Here is a 17,930-nt window from a genome sequence, read left to right on the forward strand (position 1 = left end):
ACAGATATAATTAGGTCAATAAACCTTACCTACAATTGCTGGAGTATGTCATCACACAGGGCTAGATCTTTAATGTCCAGGGCAGGGAGATGTTGTATCTGTTAGTACAATGTTATACTAACTGGCCTGTGAACAGAGAAATGCTAATACTTTCTTTCTGACTTCTTACATGTGAGTAGGTTTTACAGTTGTATCTTTAAAGGCTGAGAGGAAATAACTATATATAGTTTAATGAGGTAAGCCAGAAGGATTTTTAAAAATTGTACATTTATATGCCTTAACCAGTATTTCTGTTTAAGTCTGTTGTAATGATTTGGTCATACTTGGTAGTAATCAAGTTATAATTCTGATTTCTTACACTTCTGTCACTACAAATTAAGTTACAAGCTCTGATTGCTCTCAGTCTAGCTTTAGTTCTTATGGTTAAAGGAAATCAGACTTATGAATAGCTCCAGTTTGGCAAGTCTGACTATGACTGTAGAATCTGTTCAGTAAAAGCAGTTCATGTAAGTAATAGATGACCAAATAAATCACAAATGTTCTGTTGCTGGGCATGCATAATCCCATACCAAGAATGAATATCTGGCACTTATGAATCATGACAGATACTGGTTTAGAATCTGTTCTTTTTAGTCCAGCCAATACATTTAGCAACAAACAAATAAATGGTTAATAATGCTAAGTCAAATAGTAGACTTCATGTTTTTCTAAACCCTAGATTCAAAAATGTTGAGATACTTGAAAGAGGTGAATTACCAGGACCAAAATAAATTTAGGAAATGTATTCTCTTTTTGACAGCCAGGAATGAAAAAGAAGGCCCACAAAACAATAGTGGAAACTCTGAAGTCAGTACTTAATAATTGCTCTAAATTTATTTTCTGCTTCAGTCTGTAAAGCATTTTTTCCCTTGGATTCAAATAAAATAATGCAAAATAAGCCTTTACTAAGATTTATGTTCTTAATTTAGCCCATTATTGAGCTAGTGAATATTAGTGTTGACCTTGAAATCTTCACCACTAGTCTGCAGCTGATTAATTCATTAGTGAGGGAGGCTTAAATGCAGGCCGGCAGATGCTGTAGTAAAAATGTTTTTATGAGTTTGCATGCAAAATCAGAGTTCATAGTACTGTAACTGGGTATTCTATACTTGGAGGCAATTTCAGATGTTAGCCTAATTTTTCTGTGCTCTGAAATAGTATGATTTGACAAACACCTAATTTGACAACAGGTTCAGAAGTAGCTTCTTTTTCAGCCTGTTCCATTACCATTTTCTTACCATTTCTTTCTCCTGAAGAATTACTAATGTGGAGCAGTTTAATATAAATTATCTTCATGTTGATTGCTGCATAATCTAGCAGATATTTTGAATGTAGATTGCTGCATAATCTGGCAGATATTTTGAATGTGGATTGCTGCGTAATCTGGCAGATATTTTGAATGTAATAACCAAGGAGCAAAGGAATTCTGTGAAGGCAAGTGAGACCAGAGACATGGAAGTAGTTGGGGCAAAACAGTTGCTGTTGAAACTGGTGCTGTTAATGGAAGGCACATTTATCAACTTCTGTGTCTGGATTTTTTACTAATGCTGCCTCTTTTGCCCATGAACAGTAGACTTAAGCTGAAGGAGGATTTGGCTGGTAATAAAGACTCATACCTTCCACAAGTTGCCTTGAGTTCTGTTCTTACAGAAGGCTGAATGTTTTTCTACTGTTCAGTTATAGAGTAATGTCTAGGGATCAGTTAAGAACAGGAGTCTGATTGTGTTAGATGATGTGCAAGCCTCTAAGTGTTTTGGGGTGTTTGCATAACATTTTTTAAACTGTTATTTATATTTACCTAGTCCACTCTAGTATTTGCTTGCCATGCTACAGTAGTACCTGCCCAGCACAGAGATTGGTACATGTATATCTCTTTTCACCAGAGACTGTTTACTGCAGAGGCAGAATGCTCCAATTCTGCCTATATTGTAAATTCACACCACTGTTCTGTGGATGAGCCATGTGTTTTGTGGCAAGGTATGTGCAGCTAGGTTTGGTGTGGGAAGGACTAGGAAACATTGCAGGTGAACTCTTTCACCCTCATTGCCATGGGAAATGATCCAGATTGAGCAAGTGGCAGACAGCTTCTTTGCATCCTCTGAATTTTATTGCCAGCTGCATTCCTGAGTGCCCAGCTCTGTGAAGAGCACAATGTTTGTTTGGGTCTGAAGGCCTTTCACAGCTTCTGCTTTCCAGCTTTTTAAACAGACCTAATTCTTTCCAGTTCTGGTTGTCTCCAGACAGCTTGTCTTCTGTTTCTGTAAGACAGGTGGTACACTTGTTGAAGTTGAATCAATTGAATGAATGCCTTGAAACAATTAGGAAGGAAATTTGTGGGACTGATCCATCTTACCTCTGGTACTCTACAGCAGAGGAGCAGTCATGTAATGTACTACTTAGCCAACTACATACTCCCAAGAACTACAAAAAGATGTCAAGCAGGACTCTTGCTTGCAAGAGCAAACCACCTCAGGAAGTATCTGATGGCAGATGTTGTCTTGCCATCAGTTTGAGCAATCAAACCACACTTGTCATCCTGATGGCTGCAACCACGTTATCTGTCAGGTTTCAGAGCTGTGATGTTTCTCAACAGAATAGGTACCAGAAGTAGGTAACAGGATGCTTGAAATGGATGCTTTTGTTGTTCCATTCCTAGATTTCCTATTAATGCAACATCATTTAACTCTCTTGATGGGTGTGAGTGGTGCAGTTATGGCCAAAATAATGGTACCCTCCCTCACATTGTGAATTTAGAGCATCTGTAGAGTTGTGGAATATTTTGTTTCAAAGAGACAAAATGTTTGCCATGCTATTGAGTGTGTCTGGGTACAAGGACAGTATGTGTTGGTATCCTTAGCAGAACAAGCTTCACTCAGTGACACAGCAGAGAGGTAACTGCTACTGTTTTTGTTGTATAGAGGAAAGTAGACAGTACCTGGCAGACTATGCAGCTTCCTAAATTCAGGCTTTGACATACCAGTGATGCGCTTGAGTGGGATGCAGAGGGGCTGAAACTGGAGTCCAGTGGCTCTCACTTTGTACTTCAGTAAAGGGAAGGTGGCAAAACCCAGGTGTCTGGTCCTCTGTGTAAATTCCAGGCTGAGAGACCTGCTTGTTTGGCTACAGCTTGGCTCAGATGGAAGCAGGGTAGCCTGTGGGTGTGCATGCACACTGATGCCTCCACACTGTCTCCTCTTCTGAGGAAACAGTTTTCTTTAGCTTTGAATCTACACTGCCTTTTACTTCTTTTTCAGTCTTAGACATGGTCTGTGATTCTTTACCCTATCAATCAATTATAGTTAGAAACATGAGATCGCATGAATTTTTACTACCCCCCATTGCTCTCTGGCAAGTGAAAGACTAAATGGATTTTTGTGGGCCATTTAAATGCAATTTGCTAGACACAGTCTCAACTGGAATATTACTGTCTGAAACTTGATTTAGAAGATTAGACTGAATGACTGGTTTTGTATGGGCTTACCTTTACCAGGGAGTTTTCTTCTAACGCTTACCTGCAAAGCATGGAATGTTATGTCTAAACTGGATGCTTTGTATTAACTTGACTGACTGTTTTTCAAATAAAAAAATCAATACTGTTTGCACTTCATGTATAGCACCATTAAGATGTAATCCAGGGGCAACTTTAAATTGAGAACTCATGTGTGAGTTCAATGTAGAAGTTCTAATTTATTTCTCAGTTTCTGTAAAATCGAATTGAAGGATTAGGTCTGAAATAAAATACTATTTTAGCAGAAGGGCTCAGTGCTGAAGTAGCTCTGAATATATCCCATTAGTATTTTGAGTTTTGCAGAAACTCGGTGAAGCCAGCTGCTGTGTCTTGAAGTTAAAATTTTATCTGCTTTTAGTTGACTTCTAGGCACCTTCAAAGACTAAGTATTTTACTTTGTTTCTCCTTCTGCAGTACTCTGACAATTCCATAGTACACTGGAATTTATGTTTAGTGTGGAGATCAAATGAATTTATTTTGGCAGTAACTGTTTGTATGCATCTTGATGGATAAGGTGGTATTTCTGCTGCAGTTTAGGTGTGTACTAGAAGAGCCCTCTCTTTCATAGTTGTATCCTCCTTCTTGTTTTATTTGGGTTTTGTAGTGGTTCTGCTGGACTTGACAGTGCTGGGTTTACTGTTGGACTTGATGATCTCAAGGGTCTTTTCTAACCTATATGATTCTATGACTCTCAGAGCAGCAGAGGCCTATAGCCTGGTGGGAGCAATTACATTAATTTGAAGCCATTCCCTCCATTAAAGCATCTTGAGAGGGCAACTGTGTAAAAATGTAGCACTTTGCAAACATGCAATGCTTTATTATTCACGTAAAAGTTGTTCTGTACCTTGTGCGAAATTATGGCTTGGTTGACCAGGCTGTGTTTGGGGCTGTTGGCCATCCTTTTTTTTGTGGGACCTGGCCAATGAACCTTCTATATAGAAAGCCTTCTTTTTCCAGAAAAAATTGACCTTAGTGTCAGAAAACATTTATCACTGTTCTGTATGGGAATATATTAAGTGACATTTCTTGCACACAAATTTATTTGGGTTGTGTGCCTCTCGTTTCACCTTACAAGTGAGAGAACAAAGTTCTTGTTGCAGGATACTTTCAGAGAGGCTGTTGTTAGTTTAATTTCTTTTGGCTTCATAATCACATTCTTTCAAAACATGGTATCTTTTGGACCTCTGAGTAATTATTAATTTATTCAATGATTTTAAGAGGAGAAATTCTTGAATTGTGGACTGTGATGGACAATATAAAAAAAATTGGGATGATGGAGCAGGTTTGTTGCTATGGAATGCCTTTTGTATTTTAAATGGTTCCTGATAGAGAATCAGCTCAAACAGATTCAGGTGAGTACAATTCTGATCTTTTTTCAGAGGGAGATAAAAATCTGAGAAGCAGTTTGCAAACAGACATGCTTTCTGTGTATTAAGGTTGACATAAATAGGTAGGTAGCTAAGTTTGGTGTGTCAGAGTTCCATTGAAGCTTTTGAGTTGATTGTGTAGCCTATTTGGGGCACTGAGCTAGGTGTTATGGTGAAAAACTATTGCTGAGAAGAGATGCAGTTTTTTACCCAGATTTTCTTGATGATCCCTTTGGGAGAAAGAGCTCTTTATAGCCCTTTTTTCATCTGATAACCTGTTAAAAAATCTTTTCCCCCTTCAGTTCCTTACCATTTTGCTTTTCATTTTCTCTTTAACATTAGAAGTTTATTAACCCAGTATTAGAAATGAAAACCTATAGGTGTTCTTTCTGGATGAATGCAAATCTATGCATAATTCCTATTCTTTTGATGGTGGTTCTCTTCCTTTTTACCTGTTCTCATGTCTTTATAGCCTCTTATTGGGTATTTGGGCTCTTGGTTCTGCTGAAGTTCTGTCAAAGCAGGCTTTCTGTACTCTACAGTGTGTCAGAAGTTGATATCAATGCCTGAATTTGCCCCTGCTTGCTTGGAACTGGGCAGAGATTCCGTTGGCTCTGGGTGAACTGTGGCTGTTTTGAGTTGGTAGTGAAACTGGAGACTAGGTAAATTTCCTGGGGTTTTGTGTTACTTTTCTAACAGGAGTTTTCTAGAAAAATGAAATGTTGCATTGCAGAATGTGCCAAAACAGAATCATTTCAAGCTAAAAAGATTGAGGAGGACTAAGAGGGTGCTGAGAAGCATGACAGCTAATAAATTCAAAACTATGAACAGTTTGGCCGAATAAACAGAGCTCACTATTTAAATTCCTTTAACCAACATGTCTGAATGCATACACAAATATAATCACCTCAAGCAGTATGTGAAGGTACAAAGTAGTATAGAGCTTGCTCTTAAGCACTATTTTTTGTGCTCAACCATGTCTTGATATGATTTTGCTATCTAATAGGCAGTATTCCTGCAGAGCTGTTCTGCTAATTACAACAATACCATTATAATCAGCATTCAAATTAGAGTTCAAATACAAGGCAAAAGTAGCCGAGACTTTGGCAAGGTTAAACCTGCAAATTGAAACCTTACGTTATTCTGGCTAATTTGTACTGAAATGCTATAGCTGAATGTTTAAAACTTGCCCAAACAATACCAAGAACAAATTGGAAAGGTACATGAAACTTTAGTCTTATTTGATCTGCTGCCTGAAATGTGAGAACCCACCAGAGCAAATGCACTTACAGTACAGTTAAAGAGAAATGATCCCAATTTAAAAACCTGGCATTAGCTTTTCCAACTAAGGTCTGATGCTTAGTTGGAGTGATTACAGTTTATTCAATTACCTGTAAATCTGATTTTAAGGAATCCAAGATCCCAAATGTAATTCTTTATGTAAATGCTGTACCAGACTACTTAAATACTGTTATCACAGGGAGGTTCTAACACTTAACTGTTCTTCCTGTTATTGCATATGATAGCTGTCTAAAGTAGTTTCCTTCTTTGAAGAGTGAAGTCATCTCAAAGGATATGAAGAGTGCCCAGCATTTGGAAGTCAAAACCCCATCCTTCTTGAATGCTAGATTGTCTCCTTAGACTTCTTGAAGAATATATACAACCTGATAATGCATATTTAAATATGTCAGGTTTATCCATTTTTAAGAATTTATGAACTGAGACAACCAAGTTCCTTCACATTAGTTCTAATTTTTGATTGAAATAATGAAATAAAATTGGAAGAGCAAATTTTTTGACTATAACTTCACAATCCCTGTTAAGATGCTGTAGTTTAAATTTATTGCACAAAATATCCTGCCTTATGTTCCTATAGCTTATCTTTTAATGTCAACTTGTTAAATGACTGTGTAATTTTTAAGACTGATACCACCAACAGTGCCAAAACTAGCAGCATGCTTGAGAAATATGTGCTTAGAATTGCTGAGCCATTCTGTATTTCTCTTCTGGCTGTTGTACCATAGTTCCTGCTACTGTGTTTTTCTCAAGGTTGGCATCTTCTCATTTCTGCCAGCTTTCCTAGATTTCCCTTGAGATGTGTGTACTGGGATTGGCTGATGAAAATGGCAGTTCAAGAGTATAAAATGATAATTCCTAGGCTCCTCCTAATTCTGACTGCTGGATCACCATTGGTTGAGGCAGTTACATCAGACTGGGTTGGAAGTATAAGGAGAACTTGTGAACATGAATATAATCTGATGAATTGCCATTTATGTGTTCCTCTAGCCTTAATCAGCCACACCTGAGCATAGAATCTGTGGTGTGGTGGTGTGCTTGGTAACTAACTGACCATCGTGATACTACTTTGCTCTTTAAGGGTAGTTTTCATCTTGAGCTGTGATGATAGATCTGGGAGTTTGTAACTCTTGAATCTCAAAGTGAAATTGTGGTATTAACAGTTCAAATATATATATATATATATATATATTTTTTTTTTTTTTTTTAATACAGAAAAACAAGTGTCATAGCAACCTGTCATCTCTACTGGGCTAGGAGTTTTTTACTTCCTTACTCTGTCCTCTCAGGTGTACACACAGGTTTGCCAGAAGGCAGGCAGGATCTCCTTAGAAATGTATTCTAAATGCTTGTTTGCAAGATCCTGTAGTCAATTTAGATCAGCTAGTTTGAGTTACCCTCCCAGAAAGTGAAGTATGGAACTTTTCATAGGCATGTCACCTACCTGTGGCAAGTTTGTCCTGCCTTGGACATGTGAATGTGGGGGTGGGAAGAAGCTTGATGACTCTACCGGATGACTGTGACCCGGCATGCTGCTTGCAGTGACTTGGATACATCATAAATATCCATTGTAAATTTTTATCATAGTTATCATAACTATGTTTTGGAGTTTGCCAGTGCCTAATATAATCTGTAATGCTTTTAGTTTTGGTTAACATCTTATATATCATTTTCTCATTTCCATCTTCTATATCAAGGAGAGTGAAATTTTATGGAACTGTGAGGTATTCATTGTTTGTCGCAAGGTTGTTTATTGTAGGTAAATAATGCTGTGTGGGAATCTCTGAAAGACAAACAGTAAGGAATCTCAAGAATGTGGGCAGTAGGAATAAATTATTTTTTCCAGCTGTGATGCTTGCTTAATATGAATATTTATATGTCCATGTAGGCATATGTAAACATTGATTATTTCTTTGTTTATTAAACATGCCCACATTTACCACCTCCACCCCATAAGCTAAACATGTATAAGCCCTCTTAGGTAGAGTTTGAGCTTCCATTTGAGCAATAAAAACTTAGTGTGGAACCCAGAAGTTCAGAAACTGTTCACTGTTCAGAGCAGTCATTTACCTTGGTCAAAGAAAGACTTATATGGTAGTTTTCCCTATAGAACAGGTACACATGTAGTCTAAATGATAAAATTACAATTGGACTGCATTTTGTGAGCTCGGTCTTGGAAAACTATTGATGCTTCTTTATTGTGGGCTGAAATAAACCATTAGCTTGAACTTTGCTTTCTGAATATGCTCTCTTACTCTTGCTTTTCTTTCACTTTAAAAACAAGTCTTTAGTAACTTGTAATCTGAGGCAAAATTACAGCTCAATCTGATTTTAGCTGTGAGTATATTTTCCCTTCGCTGTTCCTGTAGAGTTAACTTTCTCAAATTTCTTTTAATGTCCTTATACCTCGGATTCAATTGTATTATGGATTTTCTGTTCAGCTTTGGGTTTGTCTTTTGAAAGCTTCTCCTATGTAAAACATGTGAAGCTGACCAAGAAGCTGATGTGCCTGGTTTTAATGGGAGATTATGCTGGACCTGGGTAAAATTCACAATATTCTGAAATGTCATATTCCAGTAAAAAAAGCTGACATCAGTGGGTGTCAGTCGGTACTGTTAATTTGGCAGACTACTTAACAAATTTGGTTTTGGGGAAAAAAAAAGCTATCAAGGAATATTTTTTTTCTTTCTTCTGAAATGGCGCTAGATAAATGATATATCTGCTTCTATCCATCAATGTTTCATAAAGATCACTTCTGCCACTGTCTAATTAATCCCTTAACATTTAGTGAAACATGAATGTTTGCTGGATTATGCTGAGAACGTCACTCCCAAAGAAACTGTATCCCATTCAAAATAGCACTGCCATTTAGTCACTGAGTTCAGATTTTACCAATCATATTAAGTAGCTATGTGGAATGAAGGAGAATTGGTATCTTCTCACCTTGATATGTTAACGCTTTCACATATTTTCAGTTCTGTTTAGAATGTGTGCTTGTATATGGCACAAAACCCCCAAACCACACACAAAATATCCCCACCTGCTATGTTGTATTTTTTTTGTTGCTGCGATGATACTAACTGTTTTTAAAATATTGTTCATAAGGCGGCTGTGAAGATTCTGAAGCAAACATGAGATTTGATTGTGAGAAACTATGTCATGATTATTGATAGATGTCAATTTTCAGTTAGCTGGCAAATGCTGTGAACTGAAAAAAACGAGGCTCAGAACCGGTGTAATTTATCTCATGTCCTGATTTCTGGTTTTGGTTATTCCAATTTTGATATGAACAGAGCCCTAAAACAAAAAAATGACAGGGGTCTTGCATTTGATATTAAGTTAATTATTAATTATTAAGTTAATACCCGGACTATTAGAGAAATTTCTTATTATCCTTAATTTGTGCTTTAACTCAGAACTGTAATTGCTTCAATGCTGCTTAAATTTTAAACCTGCAAATTTCACAGAAATCAGAACATGAAATATTACATCAACTCCTTATATATCCTTGTCTGAGGGAAAGAGTTTTTTTCTCATATATCTTGGAAATAAGTGTAGAAGGACAATATGCCATGAACTTTTACTGTTGAACATTTCCTTAATCTAAATTGAAGCAACCATATTTAAATATTTGATATTCTGTACTGTTTTTGAAGGAAGAATAATAAAATCATAAACCTAACTATTTGCCTGATAGGAGAAAAAAAATGAGATTGGAACTGCAAGCATATAACTAGGTAAAAGAAACTGAAAAACAGTTTCTGCAAAGTCATTAAAAAAAGAAAGAATATGGTTTAAAGTATGAGTGACTAAACCTTTGTATTCTACTGTTTATTGCTCAATATGATATATTATGCTTATAAAATTAGCAGGCTCAGATACTGCAGAAAGGACAAAGTATTTCCTTTGGGCCTCTGTGGAAATAGTGATTTTTTACTTGAATGGTTAGCCAGTGCATGCCAGAGAAACAAGCATTTTGTAGTAGATGATTTAGTTAACAGCAAATGTAAGCACAGTGAATCTTTGGAATCTGATATTACTTGCGTAACCAGATAGACTTCTTTAATCCAAAAGATAAATAATAAACTCTTTGTAAAACTTAATGATATTTATCTTGGGATTGTGAGTGTGGTTCTAAAAAATAATTGACGTACCAGTCTGAAAATGTTGCTTATTGTCTTGGATTGAATTATACTTTTACGCTAATTTAAAGAGTAAGTGTCTTTAATTTCAAGTCCTACGAGAGGCCATATTTCTTCAAAGCTTTGAAGGAGTTCAGCTGATGTCTGAACTTCATTGAACCTATGGTTCTGAATGTGTCCCATCCAGAAGTTGCCCATGAAAAACAGCTTGAGCTGTTCTTAAGAAGACTCACACTGTAATAGTGAGATAAACTGGAGCTAGTGATCAATCATTACAGAAAGCCTCTATGAAAAGAAAACAGTTGAAACTTAAGTGAAAATCTAAGGCATGTTTGTCAACTCTATGTCTTGACACATTTCTCTGTAGCAAGAAAAATATGTGTATTTTAGGTGCTGGGGTGCTATTTATGTCTTGGAGGGTTATTTATTTCTGTTTGTGTTCATTTACTAGTGTCCAGGAAACTAAATTCAAGATTTGGATGAGCTTCAACTCTTCCCATCTGTGCATGCATTGGAATTTTGAAGAAATTTGGCATGGGAGGATGCTAAACTGCGAACACATCGTCAGTCCTCACCTCATTAACACTGTGTTGCAGTAGTTTGTGGCATGTGCATGTTTACTCAAAAGCTAGAAAGGTTTTGTTGCCTTGGTTGCTTCTTGAAAATTAAACAAGCAACATCGATTTAGTTCTGACTTTGAGTATTTTTTAACATTAATGTGGTTTAAATACCAACGGAAAAAATTTGCTTCTCGTTGGTCTGTGATCTTTTCAATTCTGACCCAGTTTTGTGGGCAAGCTTTGTGGTCTGGTAATGGTGTGTTCAGCTCAGAATTGGATCTTCTACTGGGCTAGGAAGTGGTTAGGCTTCTGTGCTGTTTTATTGGCATGTTGGCTTAAAGTCCTCATTTGTACATCATGTCTGTGTTAATTTAATCCAAATGAAGGACATTCCTGCCCCCAGTTTGTTAAGCAAGGCATCCTGTGCAGAGCTCTGGAAGTGTGACATGATGCCTTTGCTTACCATGACAGATGCACTTAATTTGATTCTGCTTAATGTGGATGTACAAGTTTGCTGGAGCTTTTGAAGCTTCAGGTATCCTGGTCAGAGCCATTGCCATTTAACATCTGGAAGTAGTTGAAAAATCATTATTTTCTCTTTTTCCTAGAGGAAAGAATTGTAGCCTGATAGAACAAGGCCAGGGAAAACCAGGTGTTTAACTATGTTGCACCATCTTGTAAATGATATTGTCTTACACTTCCAGAGTACGATAGTCTTCAGATAGCCGTATTCAAACCATGAATCACTTGACGGCAAAGGCTTAAAAGTAAAAAATAAAAGCTTATATATGTGTTGAAACACATGGTCTTATTCTTGGTATTTGAACTTGATATTTTATCCCCCCGTCTTTTTTTTTTTTTTTTTTTGGGGGGGGGGGGGGGTGAACTTTTGAGTGTGGAGTTGAACCTGATAACTCCTATTCATCTATGTCTAATATTTTAGCTTTAATGGAACAGTCCTACTTAACTCTGGCATTGAGCTTGTGACTGAATTGGAATGGACTATGTTTTAATTTTTTTTTTTGCAATTTCTGCACAAGTTTTTTTGGTTCCTTATCACAGAAACACCAAACTGAATTTTGGGGAGGGAAGGCACTGCTCAAATTAAAGGCTCTGAATTTAGATTGGGAAAAAAGAGCAGTGATGTTAAAAGATAGCAGAAGTAGTAAAGCCAAAGTTGAAAATAAACCTTCTGTGGTGTATAACATTAAAAAGGTAGGTTTAGGTTTCATCTGTAGGGATAACACACTGCTAAGCAATGATAACAAGACATTAAGGAAAATATAGGCTGTTGCATTTCAGAACTTGTGTCTCTTTACAGAAAGCTTCTGGTGGAAGCAACAACATAATCTGGACCGACTAATAGACAGGTCTAATAAGAGGAACCCTATTGATTCTAGGTGCATGGAAATCTAAATGCTACAAGACTAGTACACTATTGAAACAATAATAGGTTATCATGTTGGATAATTTTGAGTTTGTACACAGTGAAGAAGTCTTGTGTCCTATAAAATCCCTGAAACAAGGTCTGTGTCAGGACGGATGGATTATTTTCCTCCAGGCAATAATGCCTTCTTCACTCATAAATTGGAGCTTATGACTGCAGGGAGGTACCAGGGAACTCAGCTGAGCAAATGCGTTTCAGCTATTTGGAAACAGTATGAAAAAGCTAAAAAGAAAGTCCTTGTATTTAGTTGGAATGCAATAGAAGCTGTTTTCTATTGTGCATAGAATGTGTTATAGGTTGGGAGGTATTGTCATAGAAGCATGATTTTATGATTACATGGAATAGAGTATTATGTATCTAGAATAGCATCTTGTACATGCTTTTAACTTTTGTGATGGACAGCTGTTGGAATAAAAGTTGAGACTGAAATTTTTAATGTTGAACTGACACTTAAATTGGAAATGGTACCGTTCAAAGAGTTCATTAATATTCTTCTCATTGGAAAGTATTATAGAAAATACTTGCTGTTTTTGTCAATTTAGCATTGTGCTCAAACATGCAAACTGGACCAGCAAAATTCTTAGTTTTCTGTGTGCTATCCTGTGGCAGTAATGCCTCTCTGCATGGCCCTGGTTTTACCAACTGCTCTGGCAAGCTTTAGAAGGTACCAGTAACCAACACACTAGAAACCTGTTGTATGATGGAAAGGCCTTTAAAGATCTGTATGCGTGCCTGCCACCTCTTCTGTCATGATCAAAGCTTTTTTGCTGTGCACTCTGTTCCCTCAGTCACATGGATAATATCAGACTCCATCCATCTTAAATTTACCTCCTGGACATGTCTTGCCTTTCCTTATTGCTACCCCAGTCTTCCACTTTCTGAATGTGAGATGAAGCTGTCCTCACTGCCAGCTTATTTTTCTGAATATGCTCGCCAGGCTGAAATGATATACATCATAGTTATGGGCTTCTTGCTGCCAAACTTGGGTCATATATGTGTTGCTCAAGCTGCAAACTTCCAAAGCAAACACAGAGAGGAAATCAAAGTTAAATTAATCCTCTCCAAGGATGTATAAAGTACGGGTGCACTGAGGTTTACATGTTGAGGGTGTTGGTCATGCGGGAGGCAGAAACCACTTGCTATTCATAAGCCTTGTTCTGTTGAATCGCTTTTCTGGGCTGGCGTTGCTTAGCATGAAGATCTTAATTTTTTTCTTGATAGCTAGACAAATGACTTTGCTAAGCCATGGTTGACTGTAGAACCATAGGGCATTCATGGCAGTTTGCATTCTTAGGGCTAAAGGCAAACGAGTCACTAATTTCTCTGGAGCCCTCATAGTTGTGCACGTGCTTCATTTAATGTAGTCAAAAATTCTTTGCTGAGACCAAGCAGAGCTCTGGAGTCTTCAGTTTTGTACAGTGTGAAGGTTGGGTTTGGAGACCTACTGTGTGTTGACCTTGGCTGAGAGGACTGGTTTAGGACAATGCTCAGTTCTGTTGTACTGCTGGGTTTCTGCTGGCCAACAGGAGAAATCATCACTAATCTTGAAGGCTTTGATGCCAGCTCTCTCAGATGATGTCAAAGTTGAAGGTGTAAAGTTGTGGCTGATGGCTTTCTCGAAAAAATCCCCACCCTGGCTATACCTAGTCCATTTTCTAATGTAAAACATGGATGAGAGGAGTACTTTCTGCAGGAGGTGAAAATGAAATGGAATTGCTTGGCAGAACTTTGTGCAATTCCAAAGGCAACTTGAATGCTATTTCATCAAAAAAAGGAAAAAAGTGGTGGATTTTTTCCCAGGTTTTGGGTTTTCCGTTTGGTTTTATTTGTTTGTTTGTTTTTTGGTTTGTCTTGTTTGGTTGGTTTGTTTTTTTTTCCCTGGAACAGTAGGCTTTGTATTTTGACAGTCTCACCTGAAATGAAATAATCTCCCGTATTTTACGGTTATTCAGAAAAAAAATTCCTTAGCAATTCCTTAGCAATAGTTTGAACAATGGCAGTCATAAATTAATTAATTTATTTCCACAAGTAGAAAAATAGGCTTGATTGCTGGAGTAACAATCATAACTGTTCTTCACCAAATATTGTGCACGGGAAGAAGGAAAGAAAAACCTTGTCTGTTTTTTTCTAAAAGCATAAAGGGATTTCAACATCATACGTGTAATATAGAATGCCATCAGTCATCATCTTGATCTACCTTCTGCTTTGCTCTGAAGCTTAGTAAGTTATCAGGAGCGGTTAAACTTTTGTCTTGGATAATTTAAATGTCTGTTTAAATTGTTTTGGGAAGTAAAGCTGTAGCTGAGTAGCTTAATCTTGACTTGTTCAGGGTGAGAAACTTTGACTACACCAGAAGTAGACAAGTTCAGGTGTTGAAAATGTGTTCTGTTTATCCTGCTAACACAGGGAAAAGCATCTGCTTGCAGTCTTGCAATACTATGTGTTACTGAGACTTTGCTACTACTCCCTGTTGTACAAGATGAGACTTGTGGAGATAGTAAAGCTTTTGCAGAAGGCCTCCTGTGGTGGGAAGTTACTGGTGTGTTGTTTTGCTGCAAATTATCTGTCCCATCTTTCATAAGCCTAATCTTTGTACAAATCCTATGTTTAATTTCTACTGATAGGCAAACAATTTTCCATGGCTTCCCTGCTAAATATGTTGATTTATGTTACTGGAGAAACTTGTCAGTCATTAATCAAGCACATAGTGTGGACCTAGAAGGGAAAGGGTAAGAATTATTGTCTGTACTTCTTGATGACTGTACAAGGACTGACTCCTTGCCAAAGTGGTTAACAGAGCTGAAGTAATGTATTGTGAATGTCAACTCATTGATCTGCAGATCTTGAAACTTTTCCATGAAGTACAGAATCCAATAATGAACTTCAGCTTGCTTACAATAGGTTTTGTTTTGTTTGTTTGTTTGTTTTTATATTGATAGTAAAAGTTCTGAACCCTCAGGTAGAAACTTCTGAAGTAATGACATCTCCACTGAAAAAAGGCACTGTTCTGGGGAGAATCAAGGAACTTGTAAGTCTTAGAAACCACTCCTGTCATTTATCATTTCAGTCCATTTCCTCACCCACGAATGATGCAGGATGGCTGCCTGCCATGAAGGCAAACTGTTACAAGATGTAAAATGGTGAGGGTTTTTCTTGTTTGTTTAAATGGTTTATGTTAAGTTGTGTTATTAATGACTCATTTATCTATGCTTTGGTTTGTTCTATATGTAAAAAACTTACTTATAATTTGAATAAACAAATATCCATCAGTTTAGTACTCTGAATCAAGTTAATGCTCTGATTTAAATTGTATTAGTCTTTAAAAGCTTGGAGCATAAGACTGACTTAGAGCATGTGCTCTATCTGATAACTATCTAACACGCAGAAAATACAACAGGAAGGATGGTATTTATCTTACAGTAGTACTTAAAAATTCTCAACAAAGTTGCCCTGGGAATTTCACAATTATAAGAATATAGTTTCTTCTTTAAAAGTTTGTAAATTACACCATTGATATTATTGCAAGATATATTTATTAGTGGAGACAGTTTTTAAGGTATTAGATGTCATTCCAGTAGTAATGTTTTTCTCATTGCTTTTTTATTCTTGCTTTTGCCATTTGGTAGGTATAAGTGTCTGCCAAACTAGGCCAGATTTCAGAAGCCAAAATGCAGGCCCTAGTAAAAAGGATTTGTGTGATTTTAGGTAGTTATTTTTTATAATCCATTGACTTAATTAAACCTGATCATAACTTGGTTATGGTTTACTGAAATGCCTGAGAATAAAATGAAAGCTGAATTTTGTCCAAGTTAAATTCCAAAATAGAGTAAGGATGTTGCTTTCTTTTTTCAAGGCATAATAGTGGCTAGCCAAATTTTTTTCATTTTTTTTAAAGTTGCTATAGAAGTTCAGCAATTGGGAAGCTTTTCTTATGTGAATAGATGCCCAAGTGTACATATTTAGTAACTCCTGGTAATATCTAATGCAAGCATTGGTATTGTAAAAAAGTAACTTCCCTTCAAAGACAGTGTAAAGTGAAGTGTAGCTTCTACTTGAAACACAGAGTAATTTTATATTTCCATTAGCAGATGTATGCTGGAAATATGATAGGTGTGTAATTATAGCCATTCTATTAATATAAAAAAATATAACATGCATAACTGGAAGCTCGTCAGTCTTACACAAAGCACTAGCAATTGTCTGTTTTAGACTATGGAAATAAGTACATATCCCTTTTGTAGCTTAATTGAAAATTACTCTGAGATATTATGATGAGTTTTTTCACAAGAGTAGGTCTTCATATTTGGCTGACATTGTGTTATGTCCAGTTTCATGGCTTGAAAAGTAGTCTTTTGTATCTTCAGATTTCATATGATTTTTTCTCCCTGTCTACCTTACATTTTTTGTCCTGCATATGTACAACTACAGTGAGAAAACTGTTAACAGTATTGAAATCTGTTACTTTTCCCTTTTGTCCTTGTCTTATTTTAGAGGCCAACTTAATGCTCCAGCTAGGTAGACTTGATAAATGGAATTGTTCCAAGTCCTGTGTGTGAATACAAGGCAAGGATAGACTAGAGAGTTGAAAACCTGCCAAAACAAACTTGAGTGAAATAGCTTTGTTTGTCTGGTGCTGCACTTTCTAACACCGTGGGGCTTTTTAAAGGTATTTCCGTTCTCAGATGTATGTGGTCTGTCGGGTATCACAAGAGGCAAGTGCCTTTGTAATCCATGAAGTCCATGTCCTGCAGCTCTTAGGTGGCATTTCAGTCATCCTGGTAAGCAAGAAGGGACCCAGCTCAGTTCACAAAACTTGTGGTATTTAAAGTAAAAGCTGCTATTTTGTACAGAGGTGGCAAAAAGTATTACAGTGCCTTGAAAAGGCAACTTCATATAAATGAAGTTACTTCAGAGTTCTTTTGCATTGGCATTTCAAATGCCTTCGTTCAGTTTGCAAATCATTCAAGTACAATATCCGAGCTCCTTGCTAGATTGAATTTCAACTACTTTGTATTTTAAGCTGTGTTTTACTTTAAGAAGCATCTTGGTAGCTATTTTTTGAGGGTTTATGAATGTATTTCATTGCAAGTGTAATGATTTGAGTAATTTCAAGGCAATACAAGATTGAACCTGTGCTGAGAAAACCTGACCTGTAAAGGAAATCACTGCAATTTCTTTATTTCCTTAATCTAGTGTAAGGTTGGGAAACGAAGAGGACACAAGTGTGTCTTGGAATACAGAACAAAATTACTGCAAAGAGAAAGGATTAAGATCTAGTCCATGCTTGTTGTGGATGAGAGAATTAGATTTTAATAATAGATCAGATTTTACTATGAGCATTGAACTAGCCTGTGCTAAATTCTAGTGCTTCTGCTGAGACATGAAGGAAAGAAAAGGTTGGCCTAGATATTAGTAGGACTGATACTAAAGTCTTGTACATACACTTGTAACTAGCAGCTGACACTGCTGTGAAATAGAAGAACTAAAAATGAAAAGGAACTATTTATGACTTTTTGCAGACTCTCTCCCTTCTCTACTCTCATGCTGGACTTATCTACAGACAAATATTTT

At 36.8% G+C, this 17,930-nt stretch overlaps 1 protein-coding gene across 2 annotated transcripts in view; it reads left to right on the forward strand.

The window, feature by feature from the left end:
• The window catches only part of FBXL7 (F-box and leucine rich repeat protein 7), a 232,272-nt gene that overhangs the window by 97,558 nt on the left and 116,784 nt on the right, over positions 1-17,930 (forward strand). The gene's annotated exons all lie outside the window — the stretch shown is intronic.

Source organism: Chamaea fasciata, unplaced genomic scaffold, assembly GCF_029207755.1.
Source record: "Chamaea fasciata isolate MVZ Bird 193981 ecotype frontalis unplaced genomic scaffold, bChaFas1.0.hap1 SCAF_1, whole genome shotgun sequence".
NCBI lineage: Eukaryota > Metazoa > Chordata > Aves > Passeriformes > Sylviidae > Chamaea > Chamaea fasciata.